Source organism: Humulus lupulus, chromosome 9 (genome assembly GCF_963169125.1).
Source record: "Humulus lupulus chromosome 9, drHumLupu1.1, whole genome shotgun sequence".
NCBI lineage: Eukaryota > Viridiplantae > Streptophyta > Magnoliopsida > Rosales > Cannabaceae > Humulus > Humulus lupulus.
This window is the reverse complement of record NC_084801.1, coordinates 35,844,735-35,856,036: the sequence shown is the minus strand read 5'-3', so window position 1 is coordinate 35,856,036 and position 11,302 is coordinate 35,844,735.

Below are 11,302 nucleotides of genomic sequence, written 5' to 3'. Positions count from 1 at the left end.
TTTTCAACCGATAAAACCCGTCCCACTTCTTGTCCTTCGAGTTTAATTGCGGTTGGAGCCGAAGGATTCCTCGAGCTCATTCAACATCTGATAGTTCCGAAACTTGTTTACTTTTGTCTCTGTCTCCCAAGTATTGTTGGTAAGGAGTTTGTGCCCCTCCAGGATCACAGGAGCCGCGTTAACTTCATCTTTAGGAAAAATAGTAATACCAGCAATGATCAGGGACCTCGAAGTGAAGGAAGAAGCAAGAACCAAGCAGTTAGCACCGAAATCGAACAAAATGGTTAAGGTATGAGAACTCTCCTAAATTGCTTGGAGAAGTTCCCTCCGAACAGAGCACCAGGAACAACTTAGGCCCCGGAAGCATATGTCGGGAACTAAAAGATTTTTTTTTTTTTGCAGAGACGAATAAATTCACCCGAACGATTTTATGGCGTCCGTGTTCGTTGATTCAAAGTGGCCTAGCCTGCTTCAATATCCATAGCATGCGTTCTGATATCACCTGAAAAGCTAATTTGTCTACTTATTATGCTACCCAGAACCACCCAATACGGTGGAAATTACCTTAACAACCAGAATCTTAACATAGACTACTAAGAAAATAAAGCAGAGAGGTTGCTGAAAACACTTACTTGAGAAACTTGAGTTTGAAGCCTAGTGATGAAAGAATGAAATCAACGGTAAAAACTCAACTCTGAATTTGAGAAGGCGGTAAAGCAGTTCGTCAACACTCTCAGAGGGGCTAGTTGAGGTGCAGGACTCCTCTTGATGAACGGAAGGAGGATTCGATGAGAATAAGTGGGCTCAGAGTTGTAATAAACGTTGGTGAAGTTTGTGGGCAAGTTCAGACATTTACAGGAAAAGCTCTTTGCTCTCTATTTTGGAAATTCAAATATGATAAAAGTGAAGATAGAAGTTTGCATGCATATTTATAGGAACAGAACCGTATTCCATGCCTTTCTAATCCAATGATTCACATTGATTATCCCAAGAAAAACTACATCCGGCGGCCCGGAGAACAAGCATACTTTAATTAAACCACTCGAGTGCTAAAACGTCGGTTTACCATGATGGGATGCCTCGAGAAATGCACTGACAACCATCAGTCACCCAGGACAATGAAGGGGGTTCCACATGTATTTAGGGCGCGAATGGCGTCAACTTGCCACCCACCTAGAGAAACATGCCCAAGGCCTTTGGAATTCAAAAGGTTGGGATTCTTTGAAATTTGAAAGGTTGGGGTTCTTTGGAATTCGAAAGGTTGGGGTTGGTCAGTTGGCCCCCAATGGATTGCACCGGAATGAAGCAGCAAGTCTCCACCACGCGAACACGGATGAAGACTTGGGGGGTTAATGTTGTCCGTATTTTCTACCAAGGACACATGGCACCACCGAATAGGCTTTGTTAGCCCTCAGGGTAGGCCAAGGCTCAACTTGGGTCCAATAGATAATGATTACCCAAAGTATGGCGAGAATCCGGACCTGAAGTGAAGGCCCAGACCAACATCGTGACCACGAATTTCCCGTATCAACCTGGATAAAGGCCATTACAACGTATAGTCTAGCTCAATGAACAAATCCCACCATTTGAGACCCGGATGGTATCTCCGGCTCCATCTGTGCAACCCAATTTGTTACACAAGGATATATCATGTACTCACCATCACGAAAGAATACCTACCTTCGGAAATGAATCCGAACTCTCCGTTCTGGAAGTGCAAGACAGACACGTCATCCTGCTGACGCCATCATCGAGAAGTTCGGCGATTGTTCTCTTAACCAACCTGCAAAAGGGGTGCGCACAAAAGGTAAAATATTCTTAGGGATTGGCACTACCACTACTCTAACACATCCTGTCCCCTGAATCCCTATGACGGCTCATGCACATCAGTCACTGTTAAAGTACAAAGGACAACTGAAGTGTCCAACTAAACTTGGGCTGACCCAATGGGCTTTAGATTAAACATATTGGAATAGCATTTTATACTTGAATCAAGCTACATTAGATGATTAATTGTAATTAAATCCCTATTGGGCCCGGATTAGTCCGACCCAAAATACATGGCCACCGATAAATTGGGCCATCAGTTCACTGTAGATGCAACACCCTGCGTTTCGGGTACCTTTAAACGACTCGGGTCGAGTTTTTTTTCCCCGAGTTAAGAATATTATTTTAAATAATATTATATTTTTTTTGGAATTTATTTCCATGAGATATTGCTAGCCAAATTATGAAGTTTGTGATTAAAAGTCAAGATAAGATTTTCGGTCTTGGACCGACACAAAAACCCTAATCGGGTAAAAATCTCGGAAAATAAAATGAAAAACTATGGAAAATATATTTTGGGCATAAAATAAATACATAAAAATTAAAGTTTGACCAAAAATAATAAACCTAAGAGGAAATGGAAATTTTAGGGCATTTTGTGTTAAATGCTTAATTTTATCGAATTGGGGAATTTTATTTTATAAATGAACTTTAGTTTAAATTGTATTGTGTGATTTATTAAATTAAATGTGAGAGACATTTAATTTAATTATTATGTATTAAATTTTATTTTTAAAACATTATATGAGTGAAAAAGGTTATAGAAAGTCAATTTGGATTTTTCTTCTTAGGAAATATTTATTAACCTTTATAAAAAAAATAAATTACATATATAGAAAAGAGGTGGCCGACCATGTGAGGATGTTAGTTGTGTGGACCAAATTGATTAAGTTTTAATCACATTTAAATAAAGGTTAATGAGACAAAGTGATAAAGGTAAAACACTCAAGTGTTTAGATATTATTTAGTTGTTATGCTCATCCAAACCCTCACCCAACTGACCCATTCTCTCTACTCTCACTCTCATCACTTCAAAAATTTTCTCTAAAGTGTTCTCTCCCTTTTCAACCATCAAGAACACTAAGAAATCTTGGAAGCTTAAGCATTGGTCTAGGAAGAGTTCCCTAAGGTAAAGTTTCAAAAAACTTGACTTTTGTAAAGTTTTTAACCATAGGTCTTTCAATAGCTAACTATCTATGTTGTTGGGGGAGTTGGTTAAGGTTTGGAAAGAGTTTTGAAGGATTCAAAGCTAGTAGAAACATCAAAACCTAAAGCAAGAACAACAAGAGGTAAACTGTTTACTTTTTATGGTTGTTATTGTATGGTTTTTATTTTTAAGCATTATTTTGTATATTTAATGCCTAAAGTTTCTTATTGGTGATGTAATAAGGCTATGGTAGTTACTTTATAATTTTTATGATGCTTTTGTGTTGATTTTTGAAAATAGGGACCAAAATCCCTAAGGGGTATTGTTGAAAACCCTAAAACAAAAATACAAGTTTTGAGCTGTGACTTCCAAGGGGTCAAGCATCCACTATATATTTATTTTGTAAAATTAATTTGTACTGTGATGTTTTTGAGATGGAGTACATAAAATTGAGCTTTTGAAACACTAAAAACGTTTAAAAATGAGTGAGTTATGCTATTTCAAAGTTTAGGTAAAAAAACTGATTTTTTTCGTATTCTTAAATTCGGGACCAAGTTTGGACAGCCAATGTATAGGAAAAATGAACCTAGTTTTTTCTAAAATTTGGTGGAAATATTCTTGGCATAACCTAGTATTCCACTGTAAAATTTGGTAACAAAATAATGAACGGTTTGATAGTTATTTTTTTTGAGTGAAGGCTTGATAGTTATTAAGTGCCAAAATTTGGAAAAAATAAGGACTTGAAAATAAGGTCATTTTTACCTCAATGTTTGGAAAATATTTTTACCAATAAAAAATACTCATTTTGACCTAAGATTTCACAAAGACCTAAATGGCATACAAAATATGGAATTTAGAAATTTTGGTAGCAATTGGGTGAATACATTTCAAGTTATGACATAACAAAGTATGTAGTTAAAAATGTGAAAAATGAGGTTTTCACACTTAGTGCAAAAATGAGATTTTGGAACTTAAGATAAATAGTACATTTTTGTATATTACAAGATAAAAACATGGTAAGTCTTAAAAACATTTTGACCTAAAATACCACTTTGAGATTAGTGACAATTATTTTTATTAAAGAATTTTTATTCTTTCTAAAAAATAAAAGATTTAATTTATTATTAAGTTGATAAATTAAAAGAGGGTTTAAAAGCCCTATATTTTGAGAAAATAATTAAGTAAATTATTTTTCTAGTAAGAAAACTTGATTAATTGACTTAGGAGAATTAACTAGTCAAGATAAGAAATTATTAACAATTTCTCCTAATTAAGTTAAAATTAGGCGATTTTCTTCAAACGGTTTTTAGAGATTAAAACTTTAAGAAAAATAAAAGGAAAATTAAGATGTTATTTTCTTGAAAAATAATTGAGGAATTTAATTAGTATTTTCTGGATATAATACTAGCTAAAATCTTCTATATATTTAACCGACTTGTTGAAAGTACGGGTTAACAGCGATACTTTTAAAGAATAAGGTTTTTAGGGGATTATGGGAAAATACTATTGCGATACCTGAGCCTAAGTATCGAGACCATAGGATAGGTCTCCCCAAGACTTAGGGTTTAGTCTCAAATTTTTGAGTATGAATTTCTTGAATGCGTTTAAAACCAAATAAGGATTATTAATCCTTACAAATGATTTTTAAAATGACTAAACTACCCAAAATAATAATAATGAATTATGAAGTGTCATAATTAATCCGAGTATACTGTATGGATAATTACAGTATTGGCTAAGCATAACTGGACTATACATTGGAGGGTGAAATCTTGCTGAGAGCAAAGGACTCCAAATAAGTCAACTTCTATTGTGTGGCTACAACATGAAACAACTATTGTATTGTATGTTAGTATAGAGACACATGCACATGCACATATATACACTGTCGTAGAAAGTTTGCATAGAGACGTTATTCTAGTGGGTGCTGATTCAGAAAATATGACCGGTAGATATCTGTCATATTCAAGACGGCTGATCCCTGTCACATTGTTTGATTTTATTATGTCTGGTTCACTACTGCGACGAGTGGTCAAGAGGTGAGGATTGCTAGTTTAAACCTATGGGTGCCAAAATGAATGGGACCTAGGGGCCTTCATGCTTACTTAATCAGTGAATGGTTAGAACCCGAGCAAGTACTCTAATAAGTTATTCCCGTATAATAACCGTGAATATTGGCCATTCAATAAGAGTTCCTAGAGATACTAGGAGTTGCCAAGTTTGAGTGAGGTTGAACACCCTAGGGAAAACTGCTCCCCAACACCACTAATTAACATAGAAGTCTCTGTAAACCCGTGTAACTTCGATTACACTCTTGAATAGTAGCAATGCCCTAGGTAACTTGATGATTACCCTTGCGAGGGATTTACTATTGGATAAGTAGCAATGCCCTAGGTAACTTGATAGTTACCCTTGATGGGGATATTCATTGGCTAGATCTTAGTGTTGAGACTTGGTTCTCTCTTACAGATTAACATTTATGCCCGAGGGCGTGATACGCCCAAATTGTTAGAAATTGTCGAGCGTTGGTCTCGAATTATATTGTGATATATTATATCTGCATGCTATGGGTATTTCTAAGTGCAGTGATTTATTTGTTTATATGAAATAGTTTGTCATTGGTTATCAGGCATAACCATAAGTTTGCCAGGACGCTTTTGCGTTCTTGAAATTGATTGCGTAGGGTCCGGATGGATCCGGAACCCTAATATTTTTGAGCTATTGTTATTTGGGGATAGTAACTTGGTCAGTAACCACCTGTCTTCTCTGAATGCTTTTATTTTAAAGTTGAACTTACTAAGCGTTTTCACTTACCTAGTTGTTTCCTGTTGTAGGTAAGAACAAGGGCAAGGCAGAACAGTGAACTCTGGAGTCTACCTTGTGAATGTGCATGTGGACCGACCTTTTGGGAAGTCGTTTTGTTTTTTTTGGAAATGTTCTATTATTTTCATAAACTAGGCTCACTCTACTCTTCATAAACTATGTTTGTATTAAATGTTAAGTATGGCCATACGACTTTTAAAAAGTTTTTTTTATATGGGTTTTCGAGACATTTAGTTAAATGAAAACATTTATATTTCCGCATTATCGAGTCTTGAAAATCCGGGTCGTTATAGTAGAGGGGATCCCAATTTTTCATGCATGCACAAATGCTGTTGAACTTGTTACTCAAACCCTACATTGTTAAAACTCAAAGCTTAATACAATTGACTCATGAACTAAGGCTCATTAACTCCCCAACCACGTAAAAATTCTAGTCTTAATAGTTTATTTCCTTTCTTGCTAGTTCTAAATCTTAATATATTTATAGTTTCTGAAAAACTCGGTAAATACTTGTTAATACCCATAACATTACAATATTGTATATTATTTCAAAAATAAACAAAAAAAAATTATTTAAGTTACATTTTAAACATTTCAAATCAGAAAAAAAACTAACAATGAAATAAACTATACTTTAAACTTGAAAATAAATAAACCAGACAAAAAAATGATACAACAATATTAAACATAAATGTTAATACTTCCATCATAAACAAACTAGTATATTACAACACATGAACTATAAAAATAAACAAGACGAAAAGAAAAACATAAAATAAACACAAAATTAAGAATAATATATATATTTGAAGCATAATCATAAAAAAAAAATTATTGTGGCAGAATCAAACTCAACATGCACATGAAAACCCTAACCCCAAAAAATCCAAACGAATTTATAAAATCCAACAATATGGTATTTCAAAACAAAAACATGTACAAAGATAAACAAAAACATTGAACCCTGTTGACGCAGTTTTTCGTCAATTAAAATAAAGAGCAATTAAGCAGAATAAATGATTTAAAAAATAAAAAGAACAATAGAGATTTTTTATGTGGTTCAGTAGTTAACTCTACCTAGTCCACGAGTCATTTTTACTATTTTTTTTGTGTGAAAGCTGAAAGAAATTTCACAGAGTTTCAGTACAATAATTTGTTCGTGTCCAACAAATGACTAGGGTCCTGGTATTTATAGACCTACTTACAAATACTCTCATTCACGATTTAAGGAAGGAGTAATACAAATTTCTCTATTTGAATTTAAATTACAAAAGACTAAGTCAACAACATAATATCTATACTAATCCCTAAAAAATAGGAATAATTTACTGAAATACTACTTTTTGACACTTTTAAGCACAATATCGAGCTGGCATTGATATTCTTCAAGCTGACAAATATCATTTATTCCTTTGAGCTAAATTCCTTGCTTCGAGTTGAAATAATCTATTGCTTCTTAATTACAAAAACATTATTGATGGTAATAATATTTAATTTCAAGCTTATGGAGATGTCTCTGAAACATGGTATAACATTTGCCCCCTCAAAAGTGTTTGCTCGGATCTTAGTAGGATAGAGTTTTAAATTTCCCTCATCAAAAAATGAGCCCACCTACCACACTCGATTGCGTATACATGTCATGCTCAGATTGGTTACTCAATGGTACTTGATGTACTGCTGTTTAGTATTCCCTTGCACCTATTTTGTTGCCATTTCCCTTAAACCCCACCCATTGGATTTCAATCCTACGGTCGAATTACTCTTGCTTTTCTTTCTATATATACTTCATTCTTCTCTTAAATACTATACTTTATCATCTTCTTCCCCCAAAACTCAAAGTTTTCTCTCAAGAACCAGCAAAACCGAAGCCTCCAATATCCTCACCACTCATATATTCTTCAAGATTTCTACACCTAATCATCTTTGTACACACCTCCAAATAAACTTTTTCAAGTAAGTTTTCCAACTTTTCTTAGTGTACGTTATTTCCATGCGTGCATTTTTTTTTTTTTTTGTATCGGTTCTCGGTTCTTGATGGTCTTGAGATTTTATGGAAAAAGTGGGAGTTTGATCTTTTTTGGGGTATAAAAGTACATAAAAAATTGTTTTTTGGTCTAAATATTGTGGGAATAGGCTTAATTTCAGTAGCGTATCAGGTGAATTTTTAGATTAGGTTTTTTGGAGAATTTCAATAGCCTACAATTTGGGTAATCGTGCCCAGTTTTATAGGGATCTATAGCTTAACCTCCACTACACTCTAATCATCCTTCGAGCCTTAGGATAGCTCAAGCTCAAAATGCGAGATGTTTATTCTTCTCATACCACCTCTGCTTTCGAGCTATATTCCTTCCCGAGAGGACCCTCACCATTATTCTTTCTCTTTATAGATGTCAGGTCTCGATTTCAAGAAGGAATGGTGGGGGTTCTCAGCTCGGGCGATTCCGTATTAGAAAACTACCCCTAACTAGAATCTCCCTTTTCATGAAATCAAAGGTTAATCCATGAGTACAACAAAAAGGTTGAGAAGGAAAATATTAGCAGATTGTTTAGGCGTCAAATTAAGGAAATCCAAGAAGTCAAAAGAAAAAGACTTTGCCTCACTGCCCATCCCGAGCCTTCAGCTACTAGCAAAATTCCTTTAGCTCGCCCTCTTGACCTAGTTCTAACAATTTTCATCACCTTTCTCCCAGGTGAGCTTGAATTTGAGATAATGGTAGTTGAATCTTCAACCTCCATAGGAAGATCCAAGCAACCTGAAGCAGAGTCACCCATTCATGAGTTTAACCCCTTAGTTAGCAAAAATGTCGTTGTCCCTAAAGCCACCTACTTCGAGGCCTAGCACTACGAGTCCTCAATTAAACTTGTCAGAAAAGTGTCTAACATTTTATCTACTCGTAGAATTAAGTTTTCTGGTACACTCATGTGTTGAGCTCCATACGAAGATGTGCAGAGCTGTTTCACACCAAGAGAGAACGATCCTGATGTTTGCGTTTGGCTCGAAGCCTGGAGCGATGAGCACATGAAGGAGGGAGCTCTTTCCCTATTATGCAATATTTTAAGAGTGTCACCGACTGGATCGGGATAGCCAACTTCGAGCTCCATACCAACTTATACTGAATCCTCGCGACCCTCAAATCACTCTACCATGAGCTGAAGTGGGTCGAGCCGTCTTCGCTGGATATTATTTATTTATCTTGTAAAGAGCAATCCACCTCAAAAGAAGGGAGGTGATGGGTTCTATTACCTATCGAGCTACCCTAAAGACAAGAAGCTGATTGAAGACATCCCAAACCACCCTTCGAACATCAAAACCCAATTTTTCTAGACTGGTGGCCTCCAGACATCAAAATTTTATTCTTTCCTACTAATTTGTAAGTTTCACACTTAGAAATTTTTGTGAATTTTCCTCCTTTTCAAATGGTTTCTCTTCTAACCCACTCTCCCATTTCCTTTGTTTTATAGCTGTCTATGACCGACCTGATGCATCTCCCACAATGCAAAAATGTCAGGAGGAGTTAGGAAAACTCTCTTATGGAAAAAGGTATTTTAGTTACCTTTTAAATGAAACTACGCTCGAGAATGTGGCCTTCTTGGTGATGGTGAGTCTATGACCGACCATATTTAACCCAAGTACGAGTTGTGGTACAACGTTTCCGTCCAAGTCCAAAAAGAGATCCCTTAATCGACCAGGCTCCTCCTCCAAGAGAAAAATAACTAACTTGGATGAGGAGGACACTCCTCAAGATGAGTCCATGGGGAAGCAGACAGACGAAACCCCCTCAACCTCGGGTGAAGGTAATTTAAATAGTCGAGCAGGATGGTCTCCAACCCTGCTTGAATATTCCCCTAACCTTCTAGTATCCTTTAGAGATTTTAACTATAATTTTCTTGTTTGGCCGGGGCTAGATCATAGAGTCCATAGGTACAATAGTGGGCTTGTACAGAGATAAGTAAAGTACACCTCAGAGGACATTTGGGAATGGCCATGTTATCAATTTGGGTCGAATGATTGGAAAGATTTTTTTGAGCTCTCTCCTATTCGAATAGAAGAGGAATTGAGTGACCCTAGTATTCTTCCATTATTTCAGAAACTGAAACCCATTCCCCTTATAACCACTAATGTAAGTCCGAGCACTATTGAAAAGGGTAGGCCTTTTTTAACAATCCAAGAGGCTTTTACTAATAGTTTTAATGACTTATTGGGTTTCATCCTCTAACTTGATCACTGTTTATTGTGATTGCAGGGGCCCAAATGCAGTCGATGGCACCCTCCATGGCCAACTTACTCAACAATCCTCCCCGAGTTAAAAGTGGAAAAAGAGGTGGAAGCAGAGAAGGTGTCGTGATTTAATTTAATAAATAATGTCCAAGTGTACACTGTCAATAAGTTGAGTATCGTCTCCATAGGGATTGAAATAGCAAATAATTGTGTGCAAATCAATTACCAAATAATTTAATAGTGGTGAATTTTTTTTTGAAAATGCGTGAAATAAACTAAGATGACAATCTAAAAGCAAGAGAAATTCAATTCGGTGAAATGGACTTGAATTATTAAATTCATCTATGTGTAGTGACCTGTACGTTTTGCTACAACAAGACCTCAGCAAAATTACCCAGAGTTAACAAGAATTCCAAATTAGCTGATAGAACTTTTCCAAATCCTATGGTATTAATTCTTTCTCCTAATTTAACATATTCCTATGCCAATCAAGTTTAAGAACCTAGAATTTAAGCATCAATTCATAATGGTTACACAAGGTAAATAACACATTCCTATGCTATTCACAAAATATAATCTAACAAGATTATCTACTTGTGTCATTCATGTTCATCCATTATATTCAAACTTTCTAGCACAAATATAACTCAACATCTTGCTATTGATGGCCAAAAAACAACAAGAATTCATCCTTAAGCATACTTGAATGAACAATGGGTATATTTGCTAAAATAAAGTGTTAGAAATTCAAACACTAAGTGATAGAGTTAATTAATAATTCAAGCCTCAAAAGATTTTGTTCATGGATAAATTCAAGAGCACAAATCCAAAATCAAAACAGCCCATGGGTATTTAAATAGAAAAAGCTAAAGAAATTACAAACTTAAATGAGAATATAGAGGAAAAAAAAGCCAAAGATGATGAATCAATAATCTTGTCTTCCTCCTCTTCCATTTCTTCCTTGGATTCTCCTTTTCAAGCTTGGAATTTCTTCTTCTTCAACTTAGAGCCAATTCACTTTTCATTTTTTCTTTGGAAAATTCATGCATAAATTCATTAATTTCCTACTTTCATCTCTAAAACACTAACAAGACACTATAACCCACAACAACACAGAAAGGGAAAAAAATTAACTAAAAAAAATAACAAACAAGCACGCATCACACTTCTTAATTATATATTTATAAGCTTAAAAATATAAAAATAACTCTTTATTCCAGAGTTATCAGAAGGCACAAGAAAAATGCCTCCACCTCCTTCCAAGACCTTTCATATTTCCTGCTCTG